This window comes from Papaver somniferum, chromosome 2, assembly GCF_003573695.1.
Source record: "Papaver somniferum cultivar HN1 chromosome 2, ASM357369v1, whole genome shotgun sequence".
In the NCBI taxonomy this organism is placed as follows: domain Eukaryota; kingdom Viridiplantae; phylum Streptophyta; class Magnoliopsida; order Ranunculales; family Papaveraceae; genus Papaver; species Papaver somniferum.
This window is the reverse complement of record NC_039359.1, coordinates 208,638,105-208,648,271: the sequence shown is the minus strand read 5'-3', so window position 1 is coordinate 208,648,271 and position 10,167 is coordinate 208,638,105. Positions and strand designations below refer to the sequence as shown.

The window sequence follows — 10,167 nt, the reverse complement described above, 5'->3', positions numbered from 1 at the left end:
AGAAGCTTCGGAGTCTGGCAACCTGTGCCATTTAATCAGAAAATAAGTTCTCCTATTCTTCTTGCTTTGACCCTCAACTCGATCATCAAGTATAGCCTCAACTTGCTTGTCGAATTGTGATCTGATTACTGGTGGTGCACGCTTCGCTTGTTGTCTCGAAGTGTCCATCAAATTCGGATGGTACTTCTTCAAAAAGCTGACATGAAAAGTGGGATGTACTTTCAACCTGTCCGGTAACTCAAGTTTGTAAGCCACCTTACAACTCTTTTTATTAATTTAAAGGGACCATCATATCTTGGAATTAGGCTCTATGTGCTGTCTTGCTAGAAATATTCTTCCAAATCTGTGGCGCTAGCTTTAGCAGCACCATGTCTTCCACCTCAAATTCCACATCTCTGCGATGCAAATCAGCATACTTCTTCATTTGTCTTTGCGCCTTGGATAAATTATCACGCGCCTGCTCAGTCATCTCCGTCTTTGACCTTGCATAACGATAAGTTGATGTACAGGAACCTTGCTTCTTAGACTTTGTCATCTCATGAGGGGTTAATGGTTGTTGGCCTGTAGCTAACTCGAAAGGACTCAGCTCCGTAGCTGAAGTCTTGTGCAAATCTTAACAAAAGTGGGTCGTATCCATCAACGCCACCCAATTTCCATGGCTTGCAGTCACATAGTGACGCAAATACTCTCCTAGCAATGTATTTATCTGCTCCGTCTGACCATCGATTTGGGGGTGATTGCTAGTAGAAAATTTTAGTTCGGAACCAAGCATTCCAAACAAGGCAGTCCAAAACCTGCCTGTAAACCGTGAGTCTCTATCACTCACAATATCTAGAGGAATTCCCTAATACTTCACTACATTCTTGAAGAACAGCTCTGCTGCGACATCTGCATTGCAAGAATAGGGGCAGGGAATCAATGTAGTGGTGTAGATTTTAGATAACCAAAATTAATGATTAAATGAAACCCAATTATATCCGCAAGCGCACAGGTCAATAGTAATATAGATAGCCAATGCGGTTCGTTCCCACGAGGAGTGTGAAATACTCTACCAACTAATACCAAAAACTAAGTAATCGTAATATGATGTTTTTGAGAGTTTTCAGAAATTCGGACAAAATGAAATAATAAATAACAAAGACGTAACAAAAATGAGAAAGGGTTGTTAGGGTTTTCGATTTCCACTAATTCAATCATATAAAACTCTACTAATCTCTATTTATCACTCAAGACAAATTTCGAAATCAATCTCATGTCCCGGAAGATGTTATATTAAATTCTAAAATATAGTTTCTCCGCTGTAACTTCCTTCGCTTCGTATGTAGCGATCCTAAAGCATTACCTATTTATCCTTGCATACCTCGTCTAGGGATTTAACCGAAGCACGAAATATCAATTCAAAAGCATAAATAATCTACAAAATCACATGAACGATAAACACCAAGCTATATGAAGAGAAATCACTAATTAATGAATCATTATTAGAAACATCATCGTAGAGTTTATAAAACTAAATTGGCTTCTATCTAAACCCAAATATGAATTAGCTAGCCATGGTTTTTTCCAAAAACCATAAACAAATTGAAATCAAAATTAGCTAAACCAAAATAATTGAAAAAAGGGCAATGAAACTTCTCAAACCCTAGCTCCTGTTCACGGCTCTCCGCCGCGCCTCCTTCCTGGTTTTGGCTTGTTGCCGCAACCTCCCTTTGTTTTCTCTCGATGTCGGCTCTGAAGCCGCAGCTTCTTTTTAGTTGTCGGAACCCCCCTTCTGTTCTTCTCGTTTCCTTCTTATAGTATTGCAAACAAATCTGACTAGGACCTGATAAAATGCCTAGGCCCAGTCCACCAAAGTCCAGCCCAGATTTCTTCTTGCACTCAACCACGTCTCCTGCAACCAGTTCTTATGAGAACCACTTCTGACTGATGGCAACGCAAATCATTGCTGCCAAGTACCATTCCCTGATTGGCTAAGCACCAACTTCCTCCACCTTCCAGCTACATCGGCGCTTCATATTCTGTCGAACTCAGTCAACCTCGATCACAACAATAACTCCAACTTCTGCCTTTCCTTCTTTATCCCATCGATTGCACGGCTCACCCCACAACAAACCAGCACCGGCTTCTTCCATCTTTACAGTTCTATTCCTCCACGAACAGCAATCATTCACCAAATCATACAAACCTCAACCATCTCAGCCAAAACACATCATAGATAAGAGAGACAACCACCACTGACACTTTTCATCCACATCCCAGTCCAACAAAATCCATCAACACCAGCTGGATTCATGGCTTGCTTATGTTTCTTCCATGTCCGATCTTTATTTCACAGGCACAACATCTTCTCGAACCAACGAGTTGAGCTAGCCATCGATCCACACAATCATCATCGATCCTGCACTAAGTGCACTTACTTCAGCCAACAAGAACACATTCATAATCCAACTTTAGCCGTTTTCAACATCTCGACAATTATCTTCATTTGGCCTGCCTTCATTCCCGTCCACCGTTTCCAGCATCACCTCCAAACTCCAGGCATCATATGGACCTTCGCCTCTACGTTCTCAAACAACCCCAACTGAACCAGATTCCCAACTCCATAGACGTTGCTGTTGCACTGCCTTGAACGACCACCATTAAGATTGATTCCATCTCCATTCAGTTGAAATCACCTGTTTGATTTCATTGCCACGTTTTGTTAAGCATCAGACTCGCATCCCTTGAATAGAAATCGGCACAAGACTACCAACGGCAACCACTCTTCTTGTCTGCTTTCTGTCCGTCCAACTCTCGGCACCTTCCTGCATTCAGTTTAGACCAATTGCAAGCAGCACCATCTTCATTTGATTGCGCAGAGAAAGGAAGCCAACTGACTCTCTTTCAATAACGTCTGCAGAAAATCATCACTTCCATCTTCTGTTCATAACTTGCAAGACTCCACCTTTTGCACCATCAAAAGTAAACACCTTCACTTCAGCCAATTACCACCTTCAGACTTGCTTTACTTTGGTAAGGAAACGTGATGTGGTGGTGGTAGAATAAGCCACGTCTCCACTTAACTTTAGCCCCTAGTGGCTTTTTCCTGCTACAAAATGTTAAGTCAACAAAAGAGTAGTCCACCATTTTCTTCTCTGTTAAACTAGAAAGTGGTGCTAACAATAGTTAAACGTTTGCATGATAATCCGTAGTGGCTTCTCTTCTTTCGTGCCATGAAATGATTTAGATTGTGCAACTATAAAGTTATCAGGGAAGATTACTACTTAAGCTCTTTTGGTGCTGTGAGTAATATGAGGGCTGCTGATATATACAGAAAGATACCATGCCAGCTACATTTTGTCGTCGTGGTTGCGGATACATGGAAATATCAGGCCAACCTCATTTCATCATTGTGGTTGCTGATACATGCAAATACCAGGCCAACCACATTTGGCCATTTTCGTTGCAAAGACCATTAAGTCTCACATTTTGTTGTTTATTCGCCGGATGATCGAATTCACTTGTACTTTCTACAAAAGCACTAAAATAGTATTAGTAACTAAAATATCGAGTCCTAGCTAATATAAATATGGGTATAAAATGTAGCACTTACGTGCTTATCATGTAGCATACTTCGAAAAGCGATCAACGACGACCATTATCGAGCTGAATCCTTGCACCTTTGGCAGCCCGTTAATAAAGTCCATCGACAAGCACTGCCATGGCTTGTATGGAATCGGCAAAGGCTGTAGAAATCCTGCTACGCTTCTCCTTTTCGTCTTATCCATTTGACACACTAAGCATGTCTTCACATACAACTCAACATCTTCTTCCATTTTAGGACAATAATAGGAACGAGCTATCAAAGCATGCGTTCGTTCCATGCCTGGATGACCAGCCCAAATGGAATCATGCGTCTCTCGCAAGAGTTCCCTTCTCAAGCCACCTGAATTAGGTACATAAATTTTTCCTCCCTTGGCGTAAATGACTTCATCATCTAGCCAAATTCGACGAACGATCCCATCACAGATCTGTTTAGTCAGGCGCACACATGCCTGATTATTCTTCGTCTCTTCTTTGATTCGAGGCAACAAATCTGCCTCAATCGTGGTCAGTTCCGCAACATATTCTTCCACCAACTTTCTAATTAACGCATCTAGTATAGAACTAAGCCTTTCTGGCTTATTATCGAACTTGTATTCGAACTCGCTCAAAAAGTCAAGCCACCTTGCTTGTTTTGGCGAAAGTTTCTTCTGGATGTTAAAGAACGTAATGGCCACATTATCCGTCCTTATGATGAAATAAGTTCCCAAAAAATAATGGCGCCACGTCCTTAGGCAATGAATCACTGCCAACATCTCTTTCTCATGCACAGTGTATCTTCCTTAAGCATCATTAACCTTACGACTCTCGTAAGCCACTAGATGCCCATCTTGCACCAAGACTCCCACTAGAGCCTTGTCTGAAGCATCAGTGTGCACTTCAAATGGCAAAATCGAAGCTAGGCAAGCGAAGAACTGGTTCTGTCGAGACCGCTTCCTTCAATGCATCGAATGACCGCTGACACTCGTCAGTCCATGCCCATGATTTGTCCTTCCTTAACAAATCTGTCAAAGGGGACACTTTATTTGAACAACCAACTATGAATTGCCAGTAATAGTTAGTGTTAGAGCATAGCTCGGTCGACCTCGCATGCGTTGCTATCTCAAGCATGTTTGTCAATGTTAGTGATCAAAACTATGAGTTTTGATTTCTAGCCTGCATAGCTAAGTCTCGGAGTAGGATAGAAAAGTGTAGTTGAGCTCAAGGACTTCATGGTGATTCATCATACAACGACGAAGATCTATACAAGGAACCGTGGAACTTCATCAAGAAAAAGGTATGTGGAGACTTGAACTTATCTATCACTCAAAAGTCTATCTATTTTATCTTCTACTTCTTATGAGACGAAAAGTCGTATGTTATATAGACAAATCATACACATTTGACATTTCGAGCTGAGCATTCATTGCTTATCTTTTTCTCGAAATCGTGTGTTGGTAAAGCGTTTCGCTTTGATCAAGTTTATCTTCACCTAGTGACGAAAGTCATGAAAAGTTTCAATCACTTTGAGAGTTGCTCCGACGTGAATCGGTCTGTCAATAACGGCTACATAGCGTCCTCTGAGAATGTCTCAATGATTGAAATGAGAATTTAGATTACATAACCATGTATTCCTTGAACCGAAGTTTTCGAACTTTGTTGATCAAGAGAAATCGGAAGAATTGTGGAATTGGCTTGCCAAGTCCGCGAACCCAGACCGCAGACTCATTCCACGAACTGTCGGAAGTTCTAGACCGAGAATTTCTGCTGGATTTTCCAAAACTCGTTTGTATGACCAAGTCCACGAACTCAGTCCGCGAACTGGCAGAAGTTCTCTTACCGAGAATTTCTACTGAGTTTGGAAAACTCAACCGGTTTACTTAAGTCCGTGAACTTGTTTGTGAACTTAAGAGGTTATGATCTAAAGATGTGCTATGAACATGAAACATTAAATTACTAAGGAATTCTTTATGCAAACCGTGGCTATAATATTCATATGCCGATTCTATCGGATCGAATCATCTTTGTTTCAATTGTGTCTTGTGTAGTTACAAAAGATCTCATAGCAATTGAACAACTCTTTAACTAGTTCATTTGAGTCACTTGAACTAGTTATGGTGAAGAAGAACAAGGTTAATATGAAATGCTCATATGGTTAACCTTTTGAGTTACTATGTTGAACCAACATACACGTACACGTTTGGGCATGGTTTTCGGAAACCCAGTAAACGTCTACCCAAGTGTGTGTGACAAGCTAAGTTTTCGATCTAACGGTTGAGAAATATTAACTTGAATCTAAATCAGGTTTTCATATAACAGTGAATATGGATTGCTTGGTTACTAAGGCAAAACCCTGATTTGAAGGCTATATAAAGGAGACATCTAGCTTTGAGCAAAACTAATCCCCACACGTCTGTGTGATACTAGTGCGCTCGCTAGAGTCGATTATCCTTTAACCTTTGGTTTTCTTCTCTAAAACCTGGTTAACAACTTAAAGACTTCATTGGGATTGTGAAGCCAGACCGATACTACTTTTATCATAGTTGTGTGATCTGATCTTGCATCTTCTATCGTACGAGTACAATCGATTGATTGGCTTAAGATCGTGAGAGTTCTCTGATAGGCAAGATAAAGAAGTCACAAACATCTTCGCATCATTGTTTGTGATTCCTCGACAAACCGCCTGTGTAGTCAAGAAGGATTGTAGAGAGGTGATTGATTAATCTAGGATGTTCTTCGGGAATATAAGACCGGATTATCAATTGGTTCATGTTCACCTTGATTTCATATCTTAAGACGGAACAAAACCTAGGGTTTATCTGTGGGAGACTGATTTATCCTTTGGTAGACTTTTCTGTGTGAGACAGATTTGTTTATTATCAAGTCTGTGATTTTGGGTTGCAGCAACTCTTGGTTATGGGTGAGATCATCTAAGGGAATCAAGTGCGCAGTATCCTGCTGGGATCAGAGGCTTGGGAGTACTATTGTACCTTGGATCGGTGGGAGCCTGGTTGGGGTTCAACTATAGTCCAGTCCGAAGTTAGATTGGAGAAGGCTAGTGTCTGTAGCGGCTTAATATAGTGTGTATTCAATCTGGACTAGGTCCCGAGGTTTTTCTGCATTTGCGGTTTCCTCGTTAACCAAATTTCTGGTGTCTGTGTTATTTCTTTTCCGCATTAAATTTTATATAATTGAAATAATACAGGTTGTGCATTCGTGATCATCAATTGGAAATCCAACCTTTGGTTGTGATTGATATTGATTGATCCTTTGATATTGGTCTTTGGTACCGTCCAAGCATTCCTTGTGTTTGATTAGGACTCGCTGATTCTATTAGCTTGAGTAATATCAAAAACAAGAGAGAGATATTAACTCCTTGAGATACTTTTATCTAGATTGAGTAGGATTGTCTAGTTGATTCTCTAGCAAAGTATTTCGGAGTTAGTCCATACAAATTGCTAAGTGAAATATTGGGTGATGTTGTTAGACCCCCGCTTTTTAAATTGGTATCAGAGCAGGCAAACACGTTAAAGACCTCAAAAGTCTGTGTTTGTGGCGATCTGACTCTATGGACAAGAGTACTATCTCTGATAAACGCGTTACCAGTAATAAAGTTTTTCTCTCGTCTAAATCTATTAAAGAGAAAAGTTCGATCATTAGTAGCCTTCAACTGCTGCTTGAGCTCTTTCAAGTCGTCGGCGTTCTTAGTTTCGGAGAAGGCCAAGTTTAAGGAGCCGACAAGGGTTTCCGCAAAACCCAACATGCTCTTCTGGGAATCCTAAGGATACAGATAAAAACATTTTCAATATCATTGTAAAACATCACAGAAAAGCAATGACACTGAAATATTACCTGAATCATTCCCTTACAAACCTCCTCCATCATATTCTTGATGTGAAGTTTGAGAACATGGTCACCACCACCACCACTAAGAATACCCTCAGGGTCACCCAATGTCATATCTGCTGCAATCCACATAAACTGATTAGAAAATCGAAAAATATAATCTGATTTACAAATTGACGTTTACTGTAATGTGTTATATCATTCGATCGGTGTAACAGACAAAAATCAAAATACCTAAAAATGCTTTTGTACCCAAGGCGTATGGTACAACAAAGTACCAATTGACCAAAATCCAAATAAACTATTGGACAAGCAGAACGACGAAGTAAATTAACATCCAAACTCAGATTCATTTATTCATGCAAAATCGAAGTTGGAAGTGAAGTAAATGTAGAATAAAATCACATAATTCAGATTCACAAACACACAGATGATGTTAAGTTAGAAATTGATTCAACAACATGCAAAATCGGATCAGGTTTTGATGAATCAAATGAGTTAAAGCAGCTAAAATCGGTCAGGATCAAGTAATTAAACCAGAGATATTACATGTTTAACTAAATAAAACTCTGAACTAAAGAAAATTCGACTTATCTAATCAGGATTTTAGATTTATTTTCTACAACCAAAACTCAATTCCTAGCAACATACATACCTGATAACTTTGAAGTAAATCAACACACAGAATCCTCTCAATCTTCACCTGATATTATCTCTAACACCAGTTCAATAAATGAATCTTCAGACAAAATGAGGATGGAAGAAAAAGAAAAGATATCGAGAGAGAAAACGGAGTGAGGGTTTCCTTTGATGTATTGGAGGGAAATTTTTTTTGGTGAGCGCGTTTTTCAGGTTGCAGCTCTAACTTTAATACAGTCACACTGGCTCACGCAACCCGTGTTTTAAGGCGTAGGCTTACGCACCCCATGGTTCTCTTGGCACATTTTTCATCTCCACAAACTTCATCTTAGCCGCCCTCACAATTCTATATAACTTGATTTGTGCCCGTGCTCCGCACCGGGCATTTTATGTCTTTTAATTTGCTGTGTGGGTTTCGCCCCGTCCCGTGGGGATGAATTTTTGATTTGGTGTGTGCGGGGCGACCATTTTTGATTTGGTGTGGTGGGCAAACACATTAAATAGGTGGAGAATATGTGAATATTTTATTTATTTTTTCATTTCATTTTCGCAGAAAATGTCTATATGGTAGATACTCGATTTCCAAATTGAATTTGGACTTCCATAAAATTCCAAACATGGTAGGTTAGGTTTTCCTTTTGATTTTGTAACTTTTAAACCAATCATACGTTGCCAAGTGTTCTCGCGAATTCCAAATCCAATTTGGTTTCCTTTTTTTTAATCTTTTCCTATTCTTTTGAAACCAATCATACGTTGCCAAGTGTCATCGCGAATTCCAAATTGAATTTGGTTTTTTTTTTTTATAATTTCTTATTTTTTTAAGCCAATCATACGTTGCCAAGTGTCCTCACCAAAACGCTCGTTTCACAAAACTCAAAAAAAACCTACTTCGGCCAATAAAAAGCGAGGGTTTCCTCACCATTCAACGTGAGAGCTTTATTTGTCTAGGCCTTTAAGTCTTTAGATATTACCGCTAACGATCCATGATACTAATAAAACAGTATATGTTGAAGTATGACAACAAGAGAACTACCTCTACTAATCTACTCAACCTAAAGTAAGTGGTTGACATGTATATTGAAATTCTCTTGGCCTGTTGAGATAAAGAAAATTTTAAAATTAAGCTAAATGTAACAAAATTAAAAATGGAAAAGAACCCCAAAGTAATGAGGGTTATAGACGTACCTACTCATATAAAGCATGTGAAAAGGGACATATGTATCAGGAGACAAAGATGTACTTTTGTCTTCGGTAGTAATAACACCAATACACAAGTATCAACCGAGTATTGGATCAGCTAAATGTAACTGTAGCTCCCATCATAAATAAAAGAGTTGGAAATGCACCTGGTCATAGGTGTTGGTATATACAATGTAATGTGTGTAACATAGTAGCAACCAATTTTCACATCAACTTTAATGGAAACAAGAACTTTGCCGGGCCAATTGACTATCTTATTGAGTTGAACTAGATCCAATGTCTGCACTTATGGAATGAAAACACGAGACATAAATTCTCTAAAGCACTTTGAGATATATTGGGTGACACGTAATATATATTCACTCTAAAGTACTTGAGTTGAATCTCACTTTTATTACGTAATAAGGCCACACCACTAACTAAAACTCTCAAGACCCAAATGTCTAACTCATAATTGTTTTTCTTCCACTAGCTTAAGGAATTTAAACTAGTTGTTGAACTATTTCCTTATAATGTGACTACGAGAACTGTATTATCGAGCGCAACATTGCTCAAAATTTATTTTCAAGATAAAACAAAGATGTCACAAAATCTCTACAGGTACCGAGAGATAATCACACATTGTTAAGTTCCAAAGTAACCCATGCAAATGGATATCATGTGGAACCTCACAATGATGAGAATGTAAGGAATGTAATTGATTGCATCTTTTATAACCTCTAATTTATTTGGAAGGAAATATAGTTTAGAGAAAATAATGAGTCAATCTAGTGAAATGTAAATTACTATAATATTTGGATTATTGAATCCATACTGACTCCGACGATGAAATGTTGGAAATTGACTCATACAGGCTTTGGGAGTAACCATAAAGCAACTTTAATTGGTTATGACATGATGATTGTTTTGAAAGAACTCGTA

General features: G+C 39.0%; 1 long non-coding RNA gene across 2 annotated transcripts; it reads right to left on the bottom strand.

Annotated features, from left to right (window-relative positions):
- Positions 1-7,219: 7,219 nt before the first annotated feature.
- Positions 7,220-8,210, bottom strand: LOC113354459. 2 transcript variants are annotated; one of them, XR_003361888.1, is made up of 3 exons: positions 8,063-8,210; positions 7,414-7,526; positions 7,220-7,339 (listed from the first exon to the last, which is right to left on the bottom strand). It is a non-coding gene; the product is annotated as an uncharacterized LOC113354459 (long non-coding RNA). The 2 variants fall into 2 exon arrangements; XR_003361887.1 differs by having other exon boundaries at positions 7,414-7,523.
- Between the last annotated feature and the right edge of the window lie 1,957 nt (positions 8,211-10,167).